Source organism: Lolium perenne, chromosome 6 (assembly GCF_019359855.2).
Source record: "Lolium perenne isolate Kyuss_39 chromosome 6, Kyuss_2.0, whole genome shotgun sequence".
In the NCBI taxonomy this organism is placed as follows: Eukaryota; Viridiplantae; Streptophyta; class Magnoliopsida; order Poales; family Poaceae; genus Lolium; species Lolium perenne.
In genome coordinates, this window is record NC_067249.2 from 163,899,672 (window position 1) to 163,904,803 (window position 5,132).

Below are 5,132 nucleotides of genomic sequence, written 5' to 3' on the forward strand. Positions count from 1 at the left end.
TCAAACCCAACGAGGAGCAGAAGGTGTTGACAAGCTCCTGCGGAAGCTCCTGCGGTCGGCATGCGGCCTCCTGCCAACTGAATCTCCAGCTCGTCTTTATCGGTCATGTTTGCCTCAAACACTTAAGTTCGTTAAATTCTACCCCGGAATGCCGGGGTTGAAGATGTAAGATAAAACTTATCATGCCTTTTGGTTGTGCTACAACAGTCACGCCGGTATCTTTTTACCGGTAACTTGTTAAGTTAAGTTTATGTGCTAACTTAGCATTTTGCATATCGTTTGCTTTGATCTTGCACTGTGAAGATTTCGGAATTGTTTCGGCATCCAATTCGATGCACACTTGGTTCTTTTTCTTTGCCTCTGCCTACCTCTCTGGGTTTTTTGGCGTATGAGTCACAAAGCTCTTTTGCCAAGCAAGCACTTTCTTGAACTTAGAAAAAATTCAAAAAATTTCACAAAAAACCGATATAACCGGGGTTAGTTAAACTTTTTCCGGATTGATTGTTTCCATTCCTCCTCTCCGTGTTTCGCGTGCTTAGTTCCTACCGGTTTATCTTGCTTGCCATGAAGCCGGTATGCGGACAACAGCATAGTCGAAGACTCCGGTAGGTTTAGCACGCTACTAAACCGGAAAGAAAAAATGTTCACCAAGCAACCGGTAAACTAAAAAAATAAACACATTACATGCAATTTTCGGTAGAGGCAGTCCCCGAGATTCATTCGAGGTGCCGGCATCTTTATTCATAGCATTTAAGGTACAAAAAAGAACTTCTTACATCACAACTTCAGGAATAGAAAGGACGCAATAGTGCTATGTTCCATGGGCGCTTGATTTCCTCTCCGGACCTGTCCGCCTTGCCTTTCTTCGATTCCTGTGCATCGATCAAGTAGTAGGCCTCATTGTGTAGAGCCTTGCTCACAATGAAAGGTCCTTCCCACGGAGGTGAGAGCTTATGGCGTCCCTCAGTGCGCTGCACTAGGCGTAACACCAGATCTCCTTCCCGGAAAACCCTCGGGTTAACCTTCCGGCTATGATAGCGTCTGAGGTTCTGCCTGTATACGGCTGTTCTTGCCAAAGTCAGCTCTCTTGCTTCTTCTAGCAAGTCCACATCATTTTCTCGGGCCTCTTTTACCTCTTCTTCGGTATAGAGTTTGACCCTTGGTGAATCATGTATGATATCGGTTGGGATTACGGCTTCTGCCCCATAAACCATGAAGAACGGAGTGTATCCGGTAGACCGGTTCGGTGTTGTTCGGATGCTCCACAACACGGATGGCAGCTCATCTGGCCAACATCTTGGTGACCTTTCAAGCGGTTCTATCAGCCTTGGGTTGATACCGGAAAGCACCAAAGCATTTGTTCTTTCAACCTGGACATTGCCTTGCGGGTGTGCTACGAAGCACAAATCCAACCAGATATTGTTGTCCTCACAAAATCTTTTGAACTCACCTTGAGCAAAGTTTGTGCCATTGTCAGTGATGATGCTATGCGGGTATCCATACCGCAAGATCACATCTTTTAAGAATTTCATAGCCGTATGCCCATCACACTTTGCGATAGGCTTCACTTCCAACCATTTGGTGAACTTATCCACCATCACTAGTACATGGGTCATGTTGCCCCTAGCGGTTTTAAATGGACCAACCATATCAAGGCACCAAACAGCAAATGGCCAAGTCAATGGTATAGTTTTGAGACCGGACGCTGGGGTATGATTTTGCTTGGCGTACCGCTGGCACCCATTGCATTTTTGTACCAAATCCTCAGCATTTTCCAGAGCTGTGGGCCAATAGAACCCATGCCGGAACACTTTTGCCACCAGGGCCCTTGATGAGGCATGGTGCCCACATTCTCCTTGGTGAATCTCTACCAGCATTTCTTTTCCCTCTTCCGGTTCCACACATCTCTGGAGGACACCGGTAACACTTCTTTTGTCCACCTCACCATTGATGATAGTGTAGGCCTTTGACCTTCTTTGGATCCTCCTTGACTCGTTTTCGTCAACCGGCAGGGTGCTGTTGATCAGGAATTCCTTAATAGGTTCAACCCAAGTTGGTGCTTCCCGGACTAGGAATACCGGTACGTCTACCCCATATTGTCCACCATCATAGCTTCTTCTGGCTTAGATCCTATAGTCCCCGGGTTTACCGGAGCAGTCCCCGGGTTTGCTTCGTCAATGTCCATCAGCACAATGTGTGACTCCGGTACAAAAACTGACTCTGATTCCGGACTCGGTTTAATCGATGGAGTCCTTAGGTGAGCCAAAGCCACTCCGGGAGGAATTTCCTGCCGGGAGGAACCTAGCTTAGAGAGAGTATCCGCGGCTTCGTTTTCCGCGCGCGGCACATGGTGAAACTCGCAGCCTTCGAAGAAGCCGGCAATCTTTTGCACATGAAACCGGTATGAGGCCATGTTGGCATCTTTTGCGTCCCCATCTCCGGAACACTGCTGCACCACAAGATCTGAATCACCGTAGCAAATGATCCAGTGCGCACCGATTTCTTTTGCGACCTTGAGCCCATGGATCAAAGCCTCATACTCAGCAACATTGTTTGATGCTCTGAAGTGCACTTGTAAAACATACCGGAGATGATCTCCCTTAGGTGAAGTAAGCACCACACCGGCACCCAGACCCTCCTTGAGTTTGGATCCATCAAAGTGCATCTTCCAGTACTCTATCTTGTGTTCCGACGGTTTGTATTGCATTTCCGCCCAATAAACCAAGAAATTAGCTAAAGCTTATGATTTTATGGCATCCCTTCTTTCATACACCGGTACGTATGGTGATACCTGAATTGCCCACTTGGCAATCCTGCCGCTAGCATCCTTGTTGCCCATGATATCGGAAATTGGTGCCTCTCTCACCACTTTCATGGGATGTTCTTCAAAGTAGTGCTTGAGCTTTGTGGCGGCCATGAACACGCCATAGGTCATTTTCTAGAAGTGGGGGTAGTTTTGTTTGGAGAGGGAGAGCACCTCGCTCAGATAGTATACCGGTCCCTGCATGGTTTTTCCTTCCTCTTCTCTTTCAACCACAACTACCACACTCACGACCCGGTTTGTTGTTGCTATGTACAACAGCATGGCCTCTCTTTCTAGAGGCGAAGCCAATATCGGCGCAGTGGCTAGCATTGTTTTTAGCTCTTTGAAAGCTGCGTCTGCCTGAGGGGTACAAATGAAGGTATCGGATTTTTTCATCAAGGCATAGAGCGACAGGGCCTTTTCCCCCAACCTGCTTATGAACCGGCTTAGCGATGCCAAGCTTCCGTTAAACTTTTGCACATCCTTGAGTTCTTGAAGTATTGTCATTCTTTCAATGGCCTGGATCTTTACCGGATTAACCTCTATGCCCCGGCTAGACACGAGAAAGGCAAGCAACTTGCCGGCTGGAACACCAAAGGTGCATTTTGCCGGATTGAGCTTCATCCGGAACCTTCTTAGGTTGTCAAACATTTGCCTTAGATCATCGATCAAGGTTTCCTTGACCTTATTTTTTATCACAATATCGTCCACATAGACTTGCACATTCTTACCGATTTGATCAAACAAACACTTTTGCATACAGCGCTGGTACGTTGCACCAGCATTGGGCAAACCGAAAGGCATAGTAACATAGCAATAAGCCCCGTGTGGGGTGATAAACGCAGTTTTTATTTGATCTTCCTTTTTCAGGGGAATCTGGTGGAAACCGGAATAGGCATCCAGGAACGACAACAGTTCACATCCAGCAGTGGAATCAATCACTTGATCGATCCGGGGTAAAGAGAAAGGATCTTTCGGGCAGGCTTTGTTCAGGTTGGTGTAGTCGATGCACATGCGCCACACCTTTGGAGCTTTTGCTTCAAGGTTCTCTTCTTTTTTCTTCTCGACCAACACCGGATTGGCTAGCCACTCAGTATGCAGTACCTCCACAATGAAACCGGCAACTAACTTTGTCACCTCTTCTCCAATGATTTTCCTCCTGTCTTCAGCGAACCGGCTCAACGGCTGCCTTACCGGCTTCGCATCCTTCCGGACGTTCAGAGAGTGCTCAGCCAACTCCCTCGGAACACCTACCAAGTCATCAGTAGACCATGCAAAGATATTCCGATTCTCACGGAGGAAGTTGACGAGCGCGCTTTCCTATGCGTCACTGAGACCGGCACCGATGCGAACGGTGTGCTCAGGGTAAGCCGGGTCCAGCACGATGTCTTTTGTTTCCTTTGTTGGCTTGAACACCGGTGTGCCCAGGTTGCCACTCATTGCAGCTAAACTCAACTGTGAGGACTGAGCCAGCGCAACCGCAGTTTGCATTCTCCTTTTTTCCTCTGCGATCACCAGCGATTCGGCCAGATTTGATCCGGCGGAAGCGGTTTCCAGTGAGACTTTGTAGTTTCCCACCACGGTTAAGGGTCCAGATGGTGCCGGCATCTTCATCTTGAGATACGCCGTATGAGTTGAGGCCATAAACGATGACAACGCCGGTCTCCCCAGCAGCGCATGGTAAGGACTGTCTAAGTCCACCACTTCGAACAGAACATTCTCCACCCGGCAATTGTCATGTCCTCCAAACGACACATCCACCCGGACTTTTCCCATGGGCGAGCAGGACAAACCCGGAACGATTCCGTGGAACGTAGTGTGAGTTGGTTGCAGCATGTTTTCAGTGATTCCCAGCGTACGCATGGTGTGCCGGTACATAATGTTTATACTGCAAGTAAGGGGGCAAGTGCCCCCCCCAACACCGACATCTTCTTAGTGTAACATTCTTTGTTAAGCGTACTTACGGTGAACTGGTCAACACACAACGCTTCTGAGATGCCAGCAAATGCAGCCTTCATCAATGCATCGTTATTGTACTATTCGTACAACATGCATAGAACACGCGTCTAGAATGTAAATAAACAACAGATGAAGAAAACCTGAAACGTAATCGTATGGCAACGATCAAACTTTATAGCTACTAGTAAAAACAAAAACATACAACCATAAAAAATGACAATGTTTCAATCGCAGCGAGCGGGTGTTTTCTTAATCTCGATGTTCACTTTTTTAGAACATGATAATTTAGTTTAAATCTTCCATTGTCAATCAGCACCTTGCTGAACCGCACTCGAGCCGTTGGCCCATGCATGATTGGGTCCACAACAAG